General features: G+C 37.9%; 1 protein-coding gene and 1 pseudogene across 3 annotated transcripts in view; one reads left to right on the top strand and one right to left on the bottom strand.

Moving 5' to 3' along the window:
* LOC147827672 (uncharacterized) overlaps positions 1–25,741 on the top strand; it is a 121,565-nt gene that overhangs the window by 53,795 nt on the left and 42,029 nt on the right. The gene's annotated exons all lie outside the window — the stretch shown is intronic.
* On the bottom strand, positions 21,218–22,851 carry LOC101724738 (unconventional prefoldin RPB5 interactor 1-like; annotated as a pseudogene).

The raw sequence follows: 25,741 nt of genomic DNA, 5'->3' as shown, positions 1-25,741 counted from the left end.
TGACTTTATGCATTTAGCTATTGTAGATACATGATATAAGTACAATCATAGAATATGTGTCCTTTTGTTTCTGAGTTCAAGTTTCATCCATGTTGTAGCATGTGTTAGAATTTCATTCCTTTTTGGAAAAGAATTCCTTTTTAATCAGGAATTCATTGAACTGAGAATGTAGCTCAGTGGTATAGTGCTTCTTGCCTAGAATGTGTCCTGGGCCCTCGGTTTGATCCCCAGTACACACACCCACACACACACACAAATTCACAATGGATGAATGGATAAAGAAAATGTCATATATCATACAATTTTGTTTATCTGTTCATCTATTAACAGATATATTGGGTTATTCCAAGTACTTTTATAAGAATTGACCAGTGAAGCCTCTTAATGAAGCCCAGTAAGAGGTGGATTAGAGCCTGATGTCTTAACCCTTACACTCTGCTATCCTTGTATTCTTAAGTGAGAACTATAGGAAATTAAATCTTGTATATAGTACAGATGAGGGAATCCCACAGGTTGGGTTCAAGTAGGAGCTCTTTATGGAGGCTATGGCTTTAACTCTGTCTGTGTCTTAACAGCCAAGATATGAGAGAGTGGAGACACAACTCACTTTGAGAAGAAGGGTTATGTAAGGGCTTGCAGAACCACAAGGGAGAACATGTCCTAAGCCAAACATGTGCTTAGAAAAAATAAGACAAACAGTTGCCCAAGCACCTCCCCACAGCCTGCTTGGCAGGAAACAGCTTCATCCAGCCCGTGCTGAATAATTGCTTTTTATTTTTACTTCTACAATAAGGAACTATATGTGTAAAAGAATATCCACTATCTACAATAATACAGCACAACTCAGAAGGGTTATCTTGGAAATACCTATGTGCACTGAGGGTCCCAGCATTTACTCTTAATACTGCTTGAAACTGGTATTCTTCAAATAGAATTTCATTCATTGGTTCTTGAATTGAAGTGAAGTTAAAATACAGTTCTGTGATAATAATATTAGTATCTAAAAAATCAACCTGATACATTTCTTTTCCAAAAAGGTAATCCCAAACTTGTCCTTGGACATCCCAATTCACCAAGTAGCCCTTTTGAAAAGGAAGGATGTGAAAGAGTCCTGAAGGGTCTTTTATTTTATCTATCTGGTTAGCAGTAAATGTTTTAAGATATACTGTTTTTGACCTGAACTGACAATTAGGAATAACCGAGACATTTTCATGGCTGTAACCAATTTTAGTGTTGTAGGATCCATTATCCAGCACTAAAGTGGTCATTCTAGCCTGAACCACACCACATCAGCTGTCCCTTTTAGAGGCCGTATTCTTAAGTGAAATAAATTGGACATACTTGCTTAAATATTGCATTGTTTCTCTGGTGTGAGAAATTGAAAGTGTAAAAAATGAATGACCAAAATGTATAATAGATAATATGAAATAGGAAGAAAAATTTCAAATGAGATAGGGCACTATGGAAAGGAGAGGGGAATGGAAGAAAGTGAAAAGGGAAAACAATGACAGAAGAATGATAAAGTAGAAATAAAGCTTTTGTAAATAAGGAGAAGAGTTGAAGGGAGGACAGGGGAATGGAAAAAATTAAGGCTTAAGATATATCATGAACAGGTACAATCTCCATATGATGAATGTGATCATTATGTATATTTAAATTGTACCAATAAACTTAATTAAAATACAAAAATGTATAAAAATCCTTAGATAAACAAGTTAAAGGTGGAAATGTTTATTGTGACTTATCATTTGCAGGTTTCAGTTCATGATTAGCTGGCTTCATTTCCTTTAGGCTTTTGGTGAGGCCAAATCATGACAGTGGAAGGGCATGGTGGAGGAAAGTTGTTCATTTCATGGTAGTCAAGAATCAGAAAGAGGGAGAAAGGAAGAGGGAAGGAGGAAGGGAAGGGAAGGAGAGAGAAAGAAAGAGGAGAGAGAGAGAGAGAGAAGAGGAGAGGAGAGGAGAGGAGAAGAGGTTTAGGACCAGATATTTTGCTATGTGCCATGGAATTTTCTCTAAAAGCTAAAGTACAGAGTTACAGACTTTTTTTCAACAGGAAGTAGTGTGATAACAGGGCCCAATGTCAGGCTGAGGCACTTGCTGTGGAACAGATTTGCCAATGAGTATTTGAAAGCAGGAAGAAAAATTTAAAACTCATCATTTAATTGGTTAGATTCTTTAACTGACCACATTAAAAAGTCTGCTGCACACTGAACTCAAAACAAGAAAATCTGTACCAAGATTAATTGAGGAAATAAACACTACAATGTTAGCTCTAATCTCTTTGGATTTTATTTCAAATTCTGCTGTAATATGAAAAGGAAATATACAAGATACATTACTTCTTCTACAAAAGGACATGCTATTTGTTTTCAGAGTATTTTTGAAATTCTCATAAGAAATCTATCACAATATATACTACCTGAAATTGTTTTATTGTTGTCATTGTTATTGTTTCCATCTCATGCTAAAGTGCTTATTTGCAAAGAGAATTTTACATTTTTGTATACTGAATGTGGGCCCCAAAGAATCTGTAAAAGTTATGTTTTTTAATTGAATGTGCACAAATAAAAATTTGAAAAAATAAAAAAGAACTCTTATTGAGAACCTTGCAGCTGAATCCAGTTTAAGATAATTATGACAATAAGCAACATTGGAGAATTTGGAAACTTCTACTAAAATATGAATTTCATAGTTTCAGTCAGAACATAATGACACTGAGAGATGCCTGGTAAGTGATGATTTATCCAGTGAGGCAAGCACTACCCTTTGTACTTGCAGTGCCTAACATAATCCTTCTAGTTTGTTACCCCATGGGACAAAGTTTATTCCTTTATTTCGTCAAAACCTCTTTTCCCTCCTTATTATAGAAAAACCTCTTTTCACATCAGTCCCTTAAAACAAATATATACACAAACATAAAAGCTACAAAATACTGAAGTAGAAACCAATAGATCTCAAAGGAGAAATAGATAGGTCTGCAATTACTGTGGTGACATCAACATCCCTCTCTTGAAAATAGAACAGGTGCCGGGGATATAGCTCAGTGGCACCATGCCTGCCTGGCAAGCGCAAGGTCCTCAGTTTGATTCCCGGGACCAAAAAAAAAAAAGATAGAACAACTACACACAAAAAAATTATCAAGGATATAGAATTCACCATCAACCCACAAAGTCTAAAAACATTTATAGAACACTACATTCAAAAACAGCCGGAGATATATTCTTTTCAAGTACCCGTGGAACCTATACCAAGATAAACTAGATCCTAGGCCACAAGGTACACCTGAAATTTTTTAAAGCATTGAAAACATGCGAGTATGTTCTCCAAAAACAATGAAGTCAAACTAGAAATCAAAAATACAAAGTTAAGAAGGAAATCTCTGTGACTGTTAATCTTGGTTGTCAGCTTGACAGGATTGGAAATAAAATTAGTAAAGCACACTTCTGAGGGTGTCTGAGAGGGTTTTTCCAGAGGCCATTAGTATGCGAGACAGCAAAGTGATGTGAGAGGTGCACTGTGAATGTAGGCAGCACCACCTAATAGAGTTGAGGTCTGGAGGAAAGAAAAATAAAAAGAGGAAGCTCATAGGCTCTCTGGCTCTCTCACCTTTTCTTCTTCCTGGCTGCAATTAGATGAGCAGCTTCCCTCCCCTGTGCAATGCTGCCATGATATTTCTGCCTCACCACAAGCCTAAAAGCAATAAAGCAAACTCATCATGGACTGAAACCATAAGCTGAAATAAATCTTTCCTCCACAAGCAATGGAGCAAGTTCACCATGGACTGAAACCTATGAAACCATAAGCCAAAATAAACCTTTCCTCCTTTAGGTTTTTCTCAGGTATTTTGTCGCATCAATGGAAAGCTGACTAACATATTTTCCAAACAACTGAAAACTAAACAACACATGTCTGTGTAATTCATAAGTCAAAGAGGAAATTCAGTGTCGATGAATCATATAATATGTCGTATTTTCTGCCACAACACTATTACAGGTTATTTGAAAAGACCAGTATGAAGTTCCTTTACTAAGTCCGAGGAAGCTGTAATTTCTATTCTGGTATCACTGCTTGCAATGGCTCTGCTTCTGGGCCTTGGAGGCAGAGATCATGGTCCAATCACAGTCCTGTCACTTAAGAAATGTACAATTTCAACAAAGCTGTCACCTTTTTTGAACCTCAGAGTCCCTATCTGGAAATGGAAGTGGCAATAATCATTTTCTCATAAAGCTGTGAAAGCTTTAAACTATCTTGAACAAAATGAATACACCCATGTAATCATCACCTCCATCATCTCCTGGCTTCAGACCTTCTTGTATTCCCCTCCTGTGACTATGACCAGATACACATTAGCTTTGCCTACTTTGTACTGAATGTTAATGAATCATGTAATATGTACTATTTTATATCTGGGATCTTTCTTCAACTATATGTTCTAAGATTCATCTGTTACATGTAAATATAAATTGTTCTTTACCTTACTGTTCAGTATTCTATTGTGTGAATATTCCACAATGTGTTTACCCTTTTTAATCCTTTATGGGCATTTAGGTTCCTACTGTCATTTTGAGGAGTGATTGATATTCTGAACCTACATAAACTGTACTCTCCCACATAACCAGTACCTAGGTCAAGAAATAGAAGCCTTCTCATGTTCCCTTCCAGTCAGTATGCCCCATGAATAACTAATTTGATCTCAAATATTATCTATATATAATAGTGTTGCTGTAGTTGTTGTTTTGTAGTTTTGGGGATTGAACCCAGGGTCTACTGTGTGGTAGGCAAGCACTCTACCACTGAGCTACATCCCAAGCCTCTGCGTAATTTTTTAAACTATTGCCTGATTGTTAGTTGTTGTTGTTTCTGCTGCTGACATTCTGTTTTCTCTTCACTGGCAACTTGTACCAGAATATCATTTCCAGTCAATGAAAGTAGGTCTTCCTTGTATGGATGAGAGATTACAATGCCTTGGAATCATTTGTACAAGAGTAGGGTTGGTTTCTTGCTGAAGAATCAATCACTTGAAACCACTGAAGTGGCTCAGGGGGTCATAGGGTAGTCACTTAAAAAAAATCCTTACCTTTATCTCTATTGTCCAAGGAAATGGAGCATAATCATAAACTTTATGACCTGGAGATTTCAATAGAAAACCTGGCCAAAGTTTAGGTCAGTATTTTTCAAACTATGAGTCTTGAACCATTAATGAATCACAGTCAGTATATGTTTTGTTTTATTTTGTTTTTTGAGACAGGGTATGGTTACATCACCCAGGATGGCCTCAAACTTGGAATCATCTTGCCTTAGCCTCCCAGGGACTCCAGATGTATACCACCATATCCTGATACAATGAGTATGTTTTAATAGAATGATATAATAGAGGAAAAAATATAGCCATATGGATCATAGGTGGGAAGGGTTTCATAAAAAATTTATTTCAAATTTGTACCTAAATGTGTGTTTGTGTATTGGATTGAGTAAATATGTGTCTCACTGTTAGTTGAGAAATTTTTTCTAGGTGAGTCTGAGAGACAGCAATAAGGTCAGGGCTCAGACTCAGCTCTTTTGGGACTGGTCAATGCCCCAGAAAGTGTATGTCCATACAATCTGGAAATGTTTACCATCAATGTACAAAACACAAAAGTCAGAGTGCAGGTGAGGGGAGCACTGGCTGTCCTTGGCTCCAAGGGCATGGGATCATGCTCTCTGCAAGATCTGAGCAAACCATGTGGTTATCTGGGTCAGGTAAACGTCAAGTCAGGTCTGCACAAACATTGCTGTGGGATCATGCAGGGCTCACTCTATGCTGGAGGATGCTGTGGGACAACTGGGTGGCACCTCAGGAAGAAACTGGCCTTTGTCACTCTTTGAGGCCTTGGGAGGATCTGGTTTTGTGACTTCTTAACAAGAGAAATAATCCTCAGGGAAAGGTATGAGTCTTCTTGCTTACCCAGCAGGTAAGTGTTTAGGCAATTTCTTGGAAGAAATAAAGGTGACTGAGTTTATGAAGTTAGTTATAAGAAGCCAACAATTCATTCATTCAAGAAGTGTTCAAGATACAGATCTATCTCTATTAAACTAATATATTTTTTACCTACCATCTGCCTAACTTATTATCAAAATTTAGTATTGAACTATTAAGTTCTGAATTATAGGTAATTTTCACTTGACCATAAAAAGATGTTCAATATTGAATGAATAAATGAATGACTTTTCTTCTGGGTGCTTTATATTCAATTCTAAACTTCATGAGAACAGAGATTATGTCAGTTTTGTTTGACATTAATTATATTCCTATTCTCTTTTCTTTTTTTTTTTGTACCAGGGATCAAACTCAGGACCTTTTGCTTGGGAGGCAGGTGCCAGAACCACTGAGCTAAATCCCCGGCCCATATATTCCTATTTTCTATAACTAGTAGAAGCTCAAAAATATTTATTGTTTGAATGAAGGAGTGTTTTAAAATTTCTCTAAGTAAGTATATGTTGTTTTTAAAATCAGAAAAAGAATACTATTATGCTACACTATAGTATACCATATAGCACACTACACTAAAAATAATTCTATTATAAGAATAACTAAATAAATGCTTGGTATCTATAAAATGAGGACTGATATTTTATTTCCAAAAGATAAACACATGACCCTCACCATCTCCTTGGTATTGAATGATTTCATTAAGAAACAAGGAGGATACTCAGAAAGGAAACATATATTTGAAATCTTCAAATGTAAAATTTTAGTATATGTGCTGCTGAAGTGAGCATTCAAATGTAAAATAAATAAATAATTTTCCAGCATGCATTCAACCTTCTCTGAGCATTCTCTTCTATAACTATTCATAGAAAAATGAGACCTCTCAAAGCTCTGACCTTTATTTTAAAAGCCCAGTGTAAGTTATGAAAAAAAGGCTTTTTTCTTCTTGAGCTCTAAATTCAGATTAAGTGTGAACCAACTGCTTCATTTGAGAGCTTCTTAAAAGAAAGCTTTAGATGCTTAAAATCCAAAATATTTTATTTTATGTATTTATTTATGTATTTATTTATTTATTTTTGGTACCGGGGATCAAACTCAGGTCCTTGCGCTTGCACAGCAGGCAGCGAAACCATTGAGCTAAATCCCCAGCTCCAATCCAAAATATTTTAGGGGGAAAAAAACCAAGTCACCTATTTTTTAGACTTAAGGAGATCCTATGACATTTTTAAATCTCTCAAATGTGAAGCTTTTGCATCTTCATTTCATTCAAGACAACAAACTTTCTGATTCAGAAAACTGGAAATGAGTTACACACTGTTATTCCTATTTCTTATAAGATGACCTCAAAGAGATCAGTGTTAAAGGAATGTTACTCCAAGATGAAGCAACATACACACCCAACTTAATCAAACAGAGGCACCCACTGATAACCTCTGCCCTAGTGTAGAATGCCTTTCACCTTTCCCCTGGTTGTTCTGATTGTTTTTAAAAAAATAATTCTGGAAATTTGCTTGATAATTTGCTGAAAATAGTGGTAAAAGTGGAGGCTGGGAGAGTTGGCAGGAAAATCTGTTCCTGTGCAAAGTCCAGATTTTCTACTAATCACAGGTTGGGTAGAATGAAATCAGCAGATAAGAACTAGCAATGAATGCGGGGAAAGGACATCCCAGGACAAAGGGCAGGAGAAGCAGAGGTAAATATGTTGATCCTGTCTGGCAATTATACTTCTTTTCACTGCCATATTATGTAATGTTGGGGGTAACTTCTGATTATTCAGAGAATATATAATAATGTTGTAGAAGGGCAGAAGTATCTTACGATTATATAAGCTTATATATAGAAAGCTTACATAGATATACAAAGATTACATACTATATATAATTTCTGAGACCTGCTTGTTAATTTTCTTGGTGGCAAAAAGACAATTGTAAAAGCTTTCAGCTCCTGGCAGCCAGCCAGATAGTGAGAACAGAAGGTCTCCCCTGAAAGGTGGGATTTTGCCCACACGATATTTTCCTTTTGAATAGGTTCATCAGGTCAGGGTGCTTGAAATGCATGGAATATGAAATAAAAGTCCATGTATAACCTTTGGCTGCCTTCTTTGGTGTTCGAATAACACATGACATTTGATGTTAATGTCTGACCTTCTGTCCTTGGTAAGCCATGGGCCCTGCAGGTGGGCATGAGAGAGTGAATCTGGTCTGCAGGCATGACTTTGTGGGTCAAGGGAATCTAAAACCTAAGTCTCCTTGAAGAAGCCCTGAGAAATGTACTGAATATCAGTTGGAATGCTTTAGGCTTCAAGAGGTGGCCTAGTGTGAAGTAATAAAGCAGTGATTAATTCTGTGAATTCTGAGCCAGATTTGGAATCAAATCCTAGTTTTATCACTTAACTAACTGTGTGACTTGTACAGATACTTAAGCTCCTATAACTTAGTTTTCTTACATACAAAATGAACGAACTAATTAACCTGATAGATGTCATAAGTCTTAAATACAGAGTCTACAGGTGTAGCTCAGTGGTAGAGCACAAACTTACCATGCTCAAAACATTTAGAAAATGCATTTTCTCACTTAACAGGAAGCCCAGAGGTAGAGAGGACAGTACAGTTGATTAACTGAGCAGCACAACATTGTCATCATTTCTCTGTCCTGCCATTCTGAATGGTGGCTTTGTTTTCAGATTGAGAGTAAGATAGTTACAGATGTTCCAAATATCACCTGTAGAAATAGGACATGTTTATTTTTGTGGCTTTCTTTTAAGAGAGAAAGGTAACATTTCAGAGAAACTCTTTCTCAGACATCTAAAATGTCATTGGCCAGAATTGGTCTTTTGGCAAAGAGAATGAATAGGTTACTCTTATACTGATTAATTCCACCTCAGAAACTGCAGATGGGTCACCTTTCTCCGGATGCTTGGAAGTAAGTGAATGTTTGAATAGTGTTTGGGTTCCAACAAGAACTCACTTTGAAGGGGGCGAGGAAATGGTAAAGAATGGATACCAAATGGTGCCTATTACAACTAGGGTGGATAAAGACCAAGTACTGGCTGTTGGGTGAGGTAGGATGGTACAAAAAATAAAAGAAATAGAGCCTGAAGAGATCTATTGAGGTAATTTTTCCTTCTTGGAGAGGGCTATTTAAAGAGTTTGGATAAGCCCACTAAAAGGGACAGAGCTATGAAGGACAGCAAATGTCACCTGATAGCTCATTAACCCTTTTTGGAAGGTGATAAGGAATAGAATTATGCTAAGTTCACTTGGTGAAAAGCTTTAACACATTAAGAGCATTACAAATAAGATAAGTTCTTGGATGACTTAAAAAGCTGTGAAGGGCCTAAGATTTCACCCTGCTTGAAAGCTAACAAGCTGGCTTGCCATAATTTTATAGATTCTGGCAGAAGACCTGAGACTCCCAGTGTAGAGTCAAAGGACTTTATTACTCACAGCAATAGCAACGGCCAAAGTGTGAGCATTTGTGCTTGTTCCCAAGCCCTGAACCCACAAAATGATGCAAATAGAGCCAGGTGATATCTGCACATATAATGGATTCCATCACAGGGGAGGAAATCTAAACTTAGAGGTCTCCAGTGTTTTATAATAGAATATAAGTCTATTTGCAATATCTTCATTCTACTTAATAATATGTCTATCTGTACTGTCTTGTAGTCTGATGAATTTTTCCATGAGTGAGATGCTCTATTAGCCACTCTGATTAATCAGACCAACAGAGTCTGGGATTAATCAATACAGATTTGGGCTCTGTCTGCTCACTCTGCCTAACATTTTTCTCTTCTTTTTCTTGACTGTTCTTATTTTTATATGAGTGTGAACATTCTTTCTAGTTTTTTGTTGTTGTTCTGTTCTTGTTTTTATTTTTTCCTTCTCTTTCCCTCCTCTCTTCGTCACCAGTTTCTCAAAGTTCACATAATCTTCCTTTGTCCTCCAGCCTTGCTTCTAACCTTTTCCTCTTCTTCTATTTCTCTATACTCCCCTTTTATATGTTCTTCCTTGAGGGTAATGTCATCATATTGTGAGTGTATTTACTGTATACAATTTCCTGCTTTGTTCTAGATTTTTTAATATAACTGGAAATTTAGTTCACACAGTAAAAGGTGGCAAATTAATAATTACCACAGTTTGTCATCTTCTAGGCTTTGTTTGATGCTATTGTTATTGCTCATTGTACCAGTTTAGCCAACATGACATAATTGTTTGAATCAGTTGTTCTTCATTGTATGTCAAGACTGAGATTGCCTAAAGGTCATAAATGCTATAGGCCAGTGCCAAAGAAAAAGGAGCTAAGTCCAAATAGGCAGCAACTTCTTGTCCTCAATAAAATGAAGAGGTAGGATCTTGTGACAGACTCAAAACCCAAAGGCCAACTACACCTGGCCAACATCTCTGAGAAACAGTCATTTCCTAAGGCTTCTAAATATTAGCAATAAATCTACCTGCCATAAGTAATTTACAACCCAGGAATTAAACTAAAAAAAAAAGAGAAAATGAGATGACACTTAAGCAAGTTGCAACCCCAGACTTCCAGCTTACCAAAGGGAAACCCAGGGCCAATGAGGTGGAGCAATTTGAAAGCCATCCACCTGGACCCTTTAAAGTGGTAACAGTGGAAATAACAGAGCAGATGAATGAGGCTCAAGAAAAAAATCAAATCAGAAAGAATTTCTCAGATAACTACAGAGATGATGATCATAATGAAAGACATGGTTAGTGACTCTACAGCAGACACAGAAAAAAAAAATGAAGCAGCTTAGGAAAAACTGAGCAAAACATTTGAACAAATGGACTTATTAGATATCTACAGAGTGTTCCATCCCACAATATCAGAATATACATTCTTCTCAGCTGCACATGGGATGTTCTCCAAAAGAGACTACGTACTATCTCATAAAACATGCTTAAGTAAATCCAAAAGAATGTAAATTATCCCACACATATTATTAGACCGTAGTGCAATGAAATTGGAAATCAGTGGCAAAAGAAACCACAAAAATTTCATAAACACATGGAAATTAAATAACACCCTCCTAAACAACAGTTTCTACAATTAAACGATAATGCCAATACGACATATCAGAACTTACGGGATGGAATGAAAGCAGTGAGTTCTCATATAAGAAAAAACAGAGAGGGCCAGAGATTTAGCTCAGTGGTTTCAGCGCCTGCTGCACAGGCGCAAGTACCTGAGTTCAATCCCTGGTACCAAAAAAAAAAAAAGAAAAAAAGAAAGGAAAAACAGAGCAAGCTCAAAGAAACAACCTAATGTTGAACCTAAAGCTTCTAGAAAAAGAAGAGCAAGTCAAGCCCAAAGCTCATGTGAGGAAGGAAATTATAAAGATCAGAGCACAAATTGATGCAATGAAGACTAAGAAAACAATACAAAGAATCAATGAATTGAAGAGTTGATTCTTTGAAAAAGTAAATAAAATTCACAAACCCTTAGCCAACCTTATCAAAAAAAGCAAAGATTCAAATCCATGCAATTAGGAAAGAAAAGGGTAAAATCACAACAGAGCCAGAAGAAATCCAGAAGATCATCAATACCTACTTCAGGAACCTGTATTCTAATAAGATGGAAAACAGAAAAAAATGGAGAGGGGCCGGGGATTTAGCTCAGTGGTGCTGCACCTGCCTTGGAAGCACAGGGTCCTGAGTTTGATCCCTGGTACTGCAAAAAAGAAAAAAAAGAAAAAAATGAAGAGATTTCTAGATACATATGAATCACCAAAGCTGAATTACAAAGATATAAAAATTCTAAATAAACCAATATTAATCAATTAAATTGAAGAAGTAATTAAAAACCTAACAGCCAGGAATATAGCTCAGTGGTGTTGTGCCTGCCCGGCAAGTGTGAGGACCTGAGTTAGACTCCCAGTACCAAATAAAAAACCTACCAACAAAGAAAAGCCCAGACCCTGATAGATTCATTGCTTAACCCTACAAGAAATTTAGAGAAGATCTAATGCTACTATTTCTCAAACTCTTTAATGAAATTGAAAGGAAGCAATACTCCCAAATTCTTTCCTGGAAGCAGGCATTACCCTGATACTAAAACTAGAGAAGGATCCAACCAAAAAGGAGACCTTCAGACCAATCTCCAGAATGAACATAGATGCAAAAATCCTCAATTAGATACTGGAAAACAGAATGCAGTAAATCATCAAGACGATTATATACCATGACCAAGTAGGATTCATCTGAGGGATGTAGGGAAGGTCCAACATATGTGAATCGATAAATCTAATATATCATATTAACAGCCAAGGGCAAAAACCACATAATCATCTCAATAGATGCAGAAAAAGCATTTGACAAAGTCCAACGCTCATTAATGATTAAAAAAAAAACCCTACAGAAAACTGCAATAGATTTCTTTATCTCAATCTGCTAAAAAGCCATCTGTGACAAACCAACAAACAACAACATACTAAATGGACATAAACTGAAAGCTTTCACTGTAAAATCAGGAACAAGACAAGGATGTCCATTATCACCACTCTTATTCAATATAGTTCTGCAAACATTAGCCAGAGCAATTAGACAAGAGAAAGAAATCAAAGGAATAAGGATCAGAAAGCAAGAAATTAAATTATCATTATTTGCAAATGACATAATACTCTACATAGAAGACCCCAAAAACTCCACCAAAAGACTTCTAGATTTAATAACCACATTCAGTAGCATAGCTGAATACAAAGTCAACACTCAAAAATCAGTAGCATTCCTTACACAAATAACAAATTCACTGAGAGAGAAATTAGGGAAAGAACACCTTTCACAATAGCATCCAAAAGAATGAAATATCTAGGAATCAATCTAACAAAGGAAGTAAAAGACTTTTACATTGAAAAGTACAGTACTCTGAAAAAACAGATCAAAGAGGATATCAGAAATTGGAAAGATATCCATTGTTCTTTAGGAAGAACCAATACAGTGAAAATGGTCATATTTCTAAAATTGTTATACAGATTTAATGCAATCCTAATCAAAATACCAATAGCATATCTCACAGAATTAGAGAAAACAATCCTAAAATTCATTTGGAACCAGGAGAGACCTAGAATAGCAAAAGCAATCCTGGGCAACAAAGGCAAGTCGGGAGGTATCACAATCCCTGACTTGAAATTATACTATAAAGCTACTGTGATAAAAACAGCATGATAGGGCCAGGGATTTAGCTCAGTGGTTTCACCACCTGCTGCACAAGTGCAAGGACCAGAGTTTGAGTTCGATCCCCGGTACCAAAAACAAACAAACAAACCAAAAAAAAAGTATGACACTGGAAAAAAACAACAATAGCAACAGAAAAAACAGGCCTGAGGATCAGTAGAACAGATTAGAAGATGCAGAAACAACTCAAACATACTCCGCCATCTTATCATTGGCAAAGGAGCCAAACACCCTCACTGGAGGAAAGATAGCCTCTTTAATAAATGGTGCTGAAAAACTTGGCTTTCCACTTGCTGAAGATTAAAATTAGACCCATATCTTTCACCATACACTAAACTAAAGTTGAAATTGATCAGAGATCTAAATATTACTTCAGAAACACTAAATCTGCTCAAAGATAGAATAGGTAGAACTCTTGAAGACATGGATGTAGCCAAAGACTTTATGAATAAAACCCCAATTACACAGGAAATATCAGAAAGAATCAATAACTGGGATCTTACCTTATTAGAAAGATTTTGCACAGCAAAAGAAACCACCAACAGAGTGAAGAGACAACCCACTGTGTGGGCAATATTTTGCCAGCTGTTCCTCAGACAAAGGACTAATATCTAGAATATATAAAGAACTCCAAAAAATCAGACCCCTCAAATTTAAAGACCCAATCCAAAAATAGTCATCTGAAATGAATAGACATTTCTCAGATGAAGAAGTAGTAGCAAATAAATACATGAAAAATGTTCAACATCACTGTTGAGAGATGCAAATTAAAATGCTGAGATTCCATCTCATGACAGAAAGAATGGCTATTATTAGGAAATCAACTAATAACAAATGCTAGTGGGGGTATGGAGAAAAAGGAACCCTTCTCCACTGTTGGTGGGAGTGTAGACTGGTGCAACCACTGTGGAAATAAGTGTGGAGTTGCCTCAAAATAGTAAAACTAGAGGATCCATTTGACCCAGCTATTCCCCTTCTTGGTTTCTTCCTGTAAGAATTAAAAAGCATCATACCATAGTGATATATGCACACTCACATTTATAGTGGCACAGTTTGTAATAGCTAAATCTTGGAAACAGCCCAAATGCCCATCAACAGATAAGTGGATAAAGAAGATGTGTTGTTTTTATACAATGGAGTACTACTCTGCCATAAAGAAGGATAAGCTTGAGACATTTCTAGTTAAATGGATGCACTTTGAGATTATACTCTTAAGTGAAGACACTTCTGACACATGTGTTTAAGTACCACATTGTTTCTCTGGTGTGAGAAACTGAAAGTGTAAATAAGGACCAAAATGTATAATAGATATTGGGAAATGGGAAGAAAATGTTCAAATGAGAAGGGAAACAAGGGAGGGGGAGGAGGAAAGGAAAGAAGGGGCAATTTAAAAAAGAATAGAAGAAAAATGGAAACAACACTTTCGTAAATAAGGAGGGAACGAAGGGTTGAAGTGAGGGGAGGGGATGGGGAAAAAAACAAAGAAGCAAGATCTATCATCTACAGGTACAAATTCTCTATGATGAATGTGATCATCATGTATATCTAAAATGTACCAGTGAAAAACAAAATTACAGCAGACTTCTCAACACAAAGGAGAGGTTGGAGTGAAATGTTTCAAGCACTAAAAGAAAACAACTTCCAACTCAGATGATATATTCTGCAAAACTATCTTTCAAAATTGTTGGAGAAATAAGGCCTTTCCATGACAAAGGGCACCTTAAGAATTATGACCACCAAACCAGTACTCCAAACATTTCTGAAGGATATTCTGGAAAGAGACAATGAAGTCAACAATGCCAAAAAGCCTAATTGAATGAATATACCAAGTTGGATGTGTGTTTAAGCAGGAAGTGGGGGTGGGAGGGTGTTAAAGGAATTAGCAACAGGAAAATGATGCAACAACATGAAAAAGTCAATATATTTCAGTAATAACTCTCAATGTGAATGGTCTCAAGCCCCAGTCAAAAGACACAGATAGGAAGATTGGATCAAAAATAAAACTCATAGTCTGGGGGATTTAGCTCAGTGGTTCTAGGCCTGCCTCTCAAGCACAAGGTCCTGAGTTCGATGCCCAGTACTGAGAAAAGCAAAACAAAAAATAATACCCAATGGTACGCTGTTTACAAAAAAGCACATTTAATCCAAAGAGAAATTTGTAGACTAAAAATTAAATGATGAAAAACAATATTTCATGAAATGGGTGCCTGAAAACAAGCAGGAGTAGCTGTTTTATTTTCAGACAAAGTGCATTTCAAGAAAAAACTGATCAGAAGAGGTCACTACATATTGACTAGAAGAACAATTCAACAGAAAGAGATAACAATTAAAAATATGTGTGCACCAAATACCAGTGCACCTAACTTCATAAAACAAATGCTACTGGACATAAAAGATCAGATAATTTTAATGGGAGACCTCAAGGGGGTAGTTTATAACTGTGAATCCCCACATCAGGGAAACAGAGTATCTACTTTACTGCTTTCATCACTGAGACACAATACAGAGGAAAGGGAACTTATTTTTCAGATCCTTTTGCCTGGTGCAGAACCTTCTGTCAAAGATCCTTTGGCTATTTTTCTCTCAATACAAAACAATTTTGTAAACAATAAAACCCCAAAAGAACATGGAGAAAAGACCAACACATTATATTTACACAAACTAGGCCACCTAGCAATCACCAACTCAGAGACTCAGTAAAGTCCTACAAAGCCCAGACAAATATAATAATTAAAAGGAGGGCAGCATTTGAGGGGGACAAGAAACCAGGATCAGACTCACACTACCCAATCCATTCTATTGCATTTGTCCCATCTCAACACAGTGAGGCAGGTTTGCAGTGATCTCACAGCACGTAAATGAAACCCCCCTTTTCTCCACTATTAGTCACTACTGCAGCAGGGCAGGACACTGGCTCCCGGCACCACTGAGGCCCTCTCTTATGGGTCTCCCTGGAAGCCAAGAATGTTGAATGGTTCCGAATTTTGAGCCTTGCTTCGTGTAGCCATTCCTTGCACAGCACATAATGGGCACAAGGGTATTGGTATTAAAACAGCCTTACTAACTCATGTTTTTAAAATATATAAACACACACACATACACCCTGCTGTGCATTGTAGAGCTAAGGTTATCTAGCGAAGAATGGATCAGATATGTAAAGCCAGCCCCTTGCCCTGTGATTAGACAACCATCACATCACCTCACCTCGGCTTCCTCTCTGGGCCTTTTACCTGGCCCAGCCTCTCCTAACTTCTCTGCACCACCTTTTCCTGTTTGGACTAATTTTCAGTCTTCCAGTAGAAGATCAAGTCGTGGGGCAAACCCTTTAAAACCTATCCTCCTATGAAAAATGGAGGGGGTTTCAAGAGGGTACTATGGCAGAAGACTCAGCTCTCATTGGCAAAAATGAGGTAGTTCACTTCGATAGGCTATGCACTCCAAATGTTTGCTCTCCATAGTGATAGAAACAAAAAGTATTCCTGCTGTGCAGATGTGGAGCTGCTGCCAACTTATCCCTGAGATTGCTCTTGTACCTGAGAACACAGCGCAGGAATGAGGGCCTTAGATTAAAATATACAAAAATACAAAGCCAGAATATTTATATTAAGAAAAAAAGTTAAAATGCACAAGATACGTCATTCGCATACAGTGCAGTTGGCATCCTGGAGAAAGTGGGACCCAAGGCACAGTCATCTAAAGGAACAAGTAAATAAAATCACATTGGCCCAGAAAGGGGTGGGAGTGAGTGAGGAGCAGCAGATCTGCAACTGTTCTCCCAACCACCCTTTTTGCCTGTCATCATAACACATTGCTTGGAACAGTTCCCAGCACCACGTCCCAAGATTGGGTTATGAGGAAAAAAGGATGCTAAAAACCCCGCGTTGCTCCCGAGATTCCCTCCCACAGAATGTAGTAGCTTGTGGGTTGGGTCCATTAATCTGATCTCATACCTAATTGATTTCCCCGGCAAGGGAAATATTATTACATATCCTTCTTTAAAAGGAAAACAACTTTCCTGTCCTTGTGGGGGTAAAGCCTCAGATAAAGCACTCAGGTTCTAGGGTGGCTCTCCCAAAGCCCTCACTTTTACTTGGATAGAGCATGGTTGGAGTTCCTTTGCCTCACCCCTTTCCCCCACTGAGGGAAGATGGGGCGATGCTGGGAATCCCGGCCTGAGATACATGGCAGTGCCAGCTACCCCAACCCACCCTATCCCCACTTTCTCCAATGCCGATTGATGCCTGCTCCTTGAAACTTCCTGATAACAAAGAATATCCCCCACCCACTGTGCTCAGTTTTGGGCCTCTGGAAGCAGGGCAGGGCTGTTGATCTCTTCTTCTTCCTCACGGAAGTAGGTTGGCTTCCCCGGGGAGCTGGGAGCCTGCTGGACCTTCAGTGGACATGAGGCCACCATACTGTTAATGCTTTGGCAGAAGTGGCATTTCTTAGGGTGGGGTGGCAGCTTGCATTCCTTAGCATGATGGTCTAGACCACCACAGTTGTAGCACCTGTCTCCTTTGGATCTACGCTTCTGTATGTTCTTAATATATAAACTTGTGATCCTCCTGCCTCAGCCTCCACAGTGTTAGGACTGCAGGTGTGCATCATCACACCCAGCATTCTCCTACCATCCTTTTCTAAGTGATTACCTACTTCAGGGAAGTTGAGTAGAGTAAATTAACAGCAGGCTCAAAATGAGGTTCAAGTACATGGAAACTTATTTAATGACTATACTCTGGAAATTCTACTTCTCTAAAGAACATCACAATACTTCTATAATAAAGTTTGTTTCTGGGGGGAAATTTCAGCACAGAAAGGCTCAGTTGAAAAGTACCTGGGAAAGAGAGCTCCTTCGTATGTATATGATTTATACTCTTGGTTTAGACTGGGAGTGGGGTAAACTGAAAGAAAACAGTTTTTAACTACAAAATGTATTCACAGTTGACCATAACTGACTAAAGAACAACTCATCTACATTTTTAGGTGATCTTTCAAAATCAGTCCTGTGTTCTAAATTATCCATTAACTAGCGGGGACTCAAGTGCACCCCCTTATCATTAAAATACGTATTCATAAAACTTTCACAATTGTACTGTTCTAGTTACAAATAACTCTACTTTTTCTAGGACATAATTTCACTTTGTTTAAGCAAGAATTCATTAAAGAAGCTATAAATAACCTTTAAATATTTAGCCATGAATAGAGGGTGGACTGGCATTGATGGCTTATTATAGTACTAAGGCAGAATGCTTTTTTAAAGCTACATTTTAGCACACTAATGATTAATACTTGCAGTGTAATTTTCAATGTTAAACTAAATTACATTTTAAGGAGTCTTACGACAAGTAAATGTTATTTTAGTTGTTTACTAGTTAAGAATGAAAATGCTGGGAAGATTAAAACATTAAGAAATTCTTATTTTAAAATCTACTTTTTTAGCATCTAAACAAATTTTCCTTCTGTCCCACTGAAAACTGTACACACAAGGAGAAGTGCCTATGGAGTTCAAGAATTTAACAATCTGTTGTGAGCTATATGGAGCACACATATGATTCAAAGACATTTCTATGCTCAATTCTAAATCATAAAATCCACATTTTAGAGGCCAAGTTTCATAAAATTTTTACTTGAAAAAATGTTCTTACAAAATATTCTTCCAATCAACAAGACTTTCCCATAGGGTACATGCAGCATTCTGCCTTAAAGATTACAGTATTACATCCAAAGGGGAGAGGTTTTTTTAAATAGCCACTGAACTGCAAAACCTAGAAGGCGAGTAGATTTTTTTAAAGTGCCTTTAAAATGTGAAAGCAAGTAATATAATTGTTGAATCCATTGAAATTATAAAAGTTTCTTTTGCTGTTGAACTCCAATTTCATTGCACTATGGTCTGATAATATACAGGGGATAACTTCAGTTCCTTTGCACTTACCTAAATACGTTCTATGTGTGAGTATGTGGTCTATTTTGGAGAACAATCTGTGTGCAGCTGAGAAGAATGTGTATTCTGATTTTGTGGGGTGGAACACTCTGTAAACATGTTAAGTTCATTTGTTCAAGAGTTTGATTGAGTTCTAGTATTTCATTACTTATTTTTTGTCTAGTTGATCTATCTATTTGTGACAGTGGGGTATTGAGGTCCCCCACTATTATTGCATTAGTGCATATATGACTTTTCATGTCCATATTAGTTTTATATAGTTGGGCACACTAGTGTTCGGTGCATATATGTTTATGATTGTCATCTCTTCCTCTTGGATTGTTCCCTTTACAACGATGTAGTGTCCTTCTTTGTCTCTCTTAATCAGTGTTGGTTTGAAATCCTCTTGATCTTCAAACAGGATAGGTATGCCTGCTTTTTTTCTGGGTTCCTGTTGCATGGAGTATTGTTTGCCACCCTTTAACTTTTAGTCTATGAGTTTCTTTTCAAATTAAGTGTGTTTCTTTGTATGCAGCATATTGTTGGATCTTGTTTCTTAACCTATTCTGCCAGTCTATTTCTTTTGATTGGTGAATTGAGACCATTAACATTGATGGTTATAACATACATATTGACTTATTGTCATGATTTTTTCTTTCTGTTGGATTCTCCCCCTTTGCATTTAATTTCTTATCATGACCAATGGATTCATTCTGCTGGGCTTCCTGGGGTTATAATCCTCATTGTCTTTTTGTAGGATATTGTCTAAAAGTTTTTGGAGTGCTGGTTTGGTATTCATGAAGTTCCTAAGGTGCTCTTTGTCATGAAAGTATCTTATTTCTCCATCCATTTTGAAAGATAGTTTTGCAGGGTACATCAATCTGGGTTGGAGGTTGTTTTCCTTTAGAGCTTGGAATACATCATTCCAAACTCTTCTTGCCTTGAGAATTTGTGTTGAGAAGTCTGCTGTGATTCTGATGGGCTTTCCTTTGTATGTGATTTGTTTCTTTAACTGCTTGTAGAATTTTGTTCTTCTGTTGGGTTTCTGACATCTTAATAACTATATGCCTATGTGTAGAGTTTTTTTGATCAAGGCTAGTTGGAGTCCTGTGTGCCTCACTTATCTGTATGTCAAGTTCTTTCCCCCTGCTTAGGAAGTTTTCTGCCATCACTTCTGTGAACAGTTTTTTTATGTCATCTGCACTCTCTCCTCTTTCTTCATTGACTCAGATCAGTCTTACGTTATTCTTCTTTGCATTGTCTAGCAGCTGCTGGATTAATTTCTTGTGGTCCCTTACAATTTTAAAGCAATTTTTCTCTTCCTGGTCACTAATTTCAATCTTATCTTCTATATCTGAAATTCTGTCCTCACATTGGCTTGTTCTGCTGCATAAACTTTCAATGGAGTTTTTAATCTCCTGGAAATCTCTTTGCATCTGTTAAGGATTCTGTTTCCTATGTTCAGATCCCATCATGTTCCTCAGCTCCTCTATTTTTTATCTGTGTCCTCTCTAGATTTATTAATCATGTCTTGCACTATGGGCACAATCTCTGCTGTTATCTGAGAAGTTATTTCTGATTTCATTTTTTCCAGATCCTCTTTTGTTGCCAGTTCAGGGAGTCCAGGTGGTTGAGTATCAGAATGTTCCATCTTGTTTCCCTTTGGGGTTGCTGTAGGTAATCTGGAAGTCTGGTTTTGAGGCTTGTTTACATGTCTTCTTATTTCAACGGGAGTGGGGGGGGGGCTGCTGCTGGCACCCTCGAGGCTCACCTCCTCTACACTGGGAGTGGTGGTATGGTGGCCCAGAAGCCTCCTCCTCTGTTCTGGGAGTGGTGGTACAGCCAAAAGTTTCTTTAAAATGGTCCATATGGTATGCACAACATCACAGCTGGTACAAAACTTCTTGTATTTAGTTTGAAACACAAAACGATGCAAATTAACAGTATTCTTCGAAAAATAATTTGAAATGCTACCACTGCATCATAAGACCAACTTAGTATTGAGAGAATTAACAAACGAGCTGAATATTAAAGTATTCAAACATTTACTTTGAATTTTTTTAGTAACACTCACTGATTAGGATAAAAATTTACTGCCAAACTAACTTGGGATGCCTTATTTCACACTACATGTCACATATTTTGCTATGTATATTCTAAAAATGCACAACCAGGTTTTAGGATGTAAACTCTCATTTCCTAGCTCTTCTGTTGCAATCTGGCAGCTTTGACCTTTGAAACCCTTTTGGCAGTTTCCTCTGCTGCTTCTGACAGAACTTCTTTTTTCTCTAGAATGGTGGACAGTACAGGATGACCAGTGGCTGGGTGTGATGTTAAGGAGGATGATAAAAATTCTTTTTTTATTACAGTTCCAGAAAAAGCCTCAGGTGCTCCCAATAAGGGTAATGGTTTCTTTTGATGATTTTCTTCTTGTGGTTCCTCTTCCAAGATGCTCTCACTGGTGTTACTGCAAGTGGCTTCTTCACAGCTAGTAATCCTCAAAACTCCCTGCCTTTCATCAAATTCAGTAGCACTGCTTTCACTGGTATCACTACAAACACTGTTCTCTCTGCTTCGAGACTTGAGAATTGATTTATGAGGGACGTACTCTCCTTTCACAACATCAACAAAAATTCTGTAAATGTCAGCAGGAGTTCTGATTGTTGGCAGCTTGTGGGCAGAATGACCACTGCCAGAGCTGTTCTTTCATTTACGTTTGGTTTCTTCTTTCTTTTCACTGAATTTCAAAGTATTTATTCAAACCCTCTTAGGTTCAACAGCATGAAAAAAGTATACTGTTGGTACAGAACTATCTCCAACCCCTGAAGCACCATGATCATTTTCATTATCACTACCACCACCACCATCATCTTCTTCTTCTTCACCTTCATTACTGTGATAAGAATCTGAACCATTCACTGAACAGTTCAATTTACTATTCACTTTACCTCTGAATAGTTCTGAACTTACAACACCCTTTGGACAACTGCTAGGAATAAGGGAGCCTGTTACTTGATGCATGACATTCACATTTGTGTTTTGATCTTCTCTTCAGAAGAGGTTGCACCTTCTCCATTTGTAATCATAGTATCAGGTTTACTGTCAAGTTCACCTCCTAATTCTTCTTGTCTCTCTAGTTCAAGTCTATCCCACAGTTCCTTATCAGCAAGAAAATCCTTGGATTTTACATCATTGGCAAAATCTTCTTCAAAAATATCTGAAGCTTTTGGTTTAGAATGAGGTTTATGAGCAATTTGTTGTTTTCCTTTAAATTCGAGGTCACTTTTAATTTCTTCCTTTATGTCAACAATATCACCTGCAGCATCACTCATTTTCTGCAAATCTTCTGTAAATTCAACTCTGGATTCAAAATTTTTCATCACTTTTTAGGGCTGGGGATTTAGCTCAGTGGTTCTGGCGCCTGCCTCACAAGCGCAAGGTCCCGAGTTTGAGCCCCAGTACCAACAAAAAAAAAAAAACACTTTTAAAAAATCATCTATTGTTTTCCTTTTTTTTTTCCTATTGTTTTTCTTATATGTTCCTTCCTGTGCTCAACTAAACCTACAGCCTGCTTTGCAGAGCACTTTACAAACCAGTTGTCCCCAAGTAAAACAGTCACTTCATTGGTGTGGACAAGTCTTCCTGGCATGAAGGCAAAGGGGCCAAATGGTACCATGATATTGTAAGAGAGCTTATCAGGCAAAGTACTGAGTCTTTCTTGAAGAGCATTATAGTCATCATCTACCTTCTTCCTTCTCCTGCTCCTTGTGGAGTCGTGCCACCTCCGGGGCACGCAGCAGCACTGTGGCCAAGGTGTGGGGTTCGGCGTTGCATCGGGACTCCATGCTGGGGAAGCTGGAGGCCTCAGCGAGGTGAATGAGTCCTAAATAAGTGTTTATGGGGGCGGCGTGGCCAGCACCTGCCCTGCGCCCGCGTGCTTGTCCTCATGCACCATGCGCCTGGCACGGAGGAGGCCACGCCCGCCTTCGCCACCACCACGTGGGTCAGGGGTCGCTGCTCATGTTGCGTCTGGGCTGCCCACGGCCACATCTCACACACACATGCCGCCCGCCTCTGCTGCAGCTGCCACAGGCTCAGAGCAGCAGGCCAGTCGTGGAGAGCAGGAGCTGTTCTCAACATTTGTAAATGGTGCAATAGTAGTCCCTACATCAAAGAGTTGTTGCAAGGATCAAATGGCAAAGGTACATGTAGCCTTGGGGTTGCACTTGGGGTGTAGGGTAAACAATAAATATATTGTTCCAGAATCACAGAAAGAAATGCACAGAGTCACAGAATTTGGGTAAAATAACAAAGGCTTTACTTCCAAGCAGGCGGAACCGCCAGAAAACTGGTCTGGTCAGTGTCCGCAAGCCGCGTTCTTTGTTAGTCACCTTTTATACTTTTGTTAGTCATTATCTCATCCCTAGTGGTCTTTTTAAGTAAATAAAGTTTCAATTTCTGCTTAAAGGTTAAACACAGGTGGTTTCTGTCACTGATTACAGTCCTAAACACATGACAGTTACGGCACATATATCACAAGTTTGGTCAGGGATTGCCACTTTGTTCTTCAGAGCTAAGATGTTATCTATAGCGGAGCTACAGACCAAAGGAGCTATATAACCTTCACTTTAAACAACAAAAGCCACGGGCTAAGGCAAGCTTTTAAAGGGATACACTACCTATTTTGCTTCCACAACTACTTTAATAGCTAATCTACTAAACTTACTTTAAAACTTTTATCTATCAATATGATACCATTTTTTCTTTTGAATTGCTACGTAATAAAGTTCTATAATACTTGGTATTGGCAAGTTTTAGGGCAAAAGACATTATCAGAAATTTTTTTTAGTTTTTTTGTTTTTTTAGCATGAACATTGAACCTCAGGCCCCACCATGCCAAGCACATGCGCTATCATTAAGCTAAACACCCAGCCTCTCAGAAATATTTTAATGGGAGCATAAATGGCATACAGTCTTTTGGGGGAATAATTAGACCATATTTATTATAATTAAAAATGGGGTAAATAATTCCATGTCTACTCATTTATTCTACACAATTACTTCCAGTAATACTCAAAACTATATAAACAATGATGCTGGATTACAATTGGAAAAAGTTAAAATAATTTAAATTTACATAATGGAATTCTGTGTACCCATTTGTGTTGGTTATCTATTGTGCAACAAATCAAACACACACACACATACACACTAACCTTGGTAGCTTGAAAACAATTTATTATTGTACCATTTGTGTGGATTAGTAATTCCTGCTTGCCTTAGCTAGGCGCCTCTGGCTCAATGTCTCTCTTTGGGTGACCAAGGCTGTGATCTCATCTGAAGGCTAATAGAGCAAGAATGACAGGCAGATGGAGATATACATATGCATCTTTTATTTCTGCACTTTATTTCGGGCTCCCTTTGTGGTTCAGACTGGTGGACAGCCTCTCCTCCTATTAGAGTGGTACTGGTAAAGGAGATGAGCTATGAAAATTATATCTCCCATCCTGCTAGATATCTGATGCACCAAGCTCATGTTCTCTAAAAATCAATGAATTCTAGGAACAACGGAGGTTAAGAGTAGGAAAATATTTATTGATAGGCTAGCTCCTGAGGGGCAGAAGGGGTCCCAAATGGGTAAACGGGGACCTCACTTTACAGAGAAGTTTTATAGAGCAAACTCCACATGGGTACAACATAGGTTACAGCTTTGATCAACCAATAAGGTTACAAGTATAGTCACTTAGGTAATAGTGAGCCAATTGGGAAACAAGTCATGTAACAAATGTGGATGGAAAGAACAAAGACTTTTTCTAGGAAATGATGGGTCCAGAGGTCTTTGGTCACCCACAGGGATGAATGATGTCTACCTAGGTTTCATTAGGCCTGATGTTTGTCCTTTAAGGAAGTATACAGGCCTGGTCATCTTGTCTTTATCTTGAGACCTGGTCTCCAACAGATGTGTCCCTGGCCATGGTTGTGATGTGATTCAGCTTTGTCCTGACTCTCTCAAGAGCCTAGCTCTATCTGACTACCTGTAATATTTTATCTAACTTAGCTGTCTATAATAGTACCATTCATGTTCAGGGTTTGGACTTCAGAGGAGAAACAAACAAGAGGAGGCCCTTCTGTCCTTCTTTGATCCTAACCTCATCAACCAAGTCTAATTTAGGAAACATGGTTAGAGCCCATTTCTTACTCAATATGGCCTAAGGGGATACTATTTATTCAAAGTATGAGATTAAGGAAAGAATTAATATAGTCAATAATGGGAAAATGAAGACAAATTATGCAGCTAATATGGGTCAAGATATCTCCTAGAATACTGGATTCAGGGTGCCCACTACAGACTGAAGCTGAAGCCCAAGTCAATAGGGGCTTATCTTGCTGAGTTCTCTCTGAATTTATTTCCTTCTACTACTTGAGGAGAAGGGGTTGGTATTAACACAGAATTAAGAGAATTGCACATTCCAGCAGGTCCTAGCTAAATCCACATCTCAACATGTCACCCATTTCAAATATATAAAACTACATTTTTAATGAAGACATCATTATGGCCTGAGTTTTCTTCCCTTAAAGCTAAACACTCCCCATTTTTCATTACTTTCCTTCAAATAACATAGGGTATCTATCTTTTACCACTTTGCTCACTCTTTAAAGTAC

Source organism: Heterocephalus glaber, unplaced genomic scaffold (genome assembly GCF_053883595.1).
Source record: "Heterocephalus glaber isolate CG9 unplaced genomic scaffold, H.glaber_assembly_v1.0 deba00001442, whole genome shotgun sequence".
Classification (NCBI taxonomy): domain Eukaryota; kingdom Metazoa; phylum Chordata; class Mammalia; order Rodentia; family Bathyergidae; genus Heterocephalus; species Heterocephalus glaber.
The sequence above is the reverse complement of the archived record's forward strand: the minus strand, read 5'-3'. Positions and strand labels throughout refer to the sequence as shown.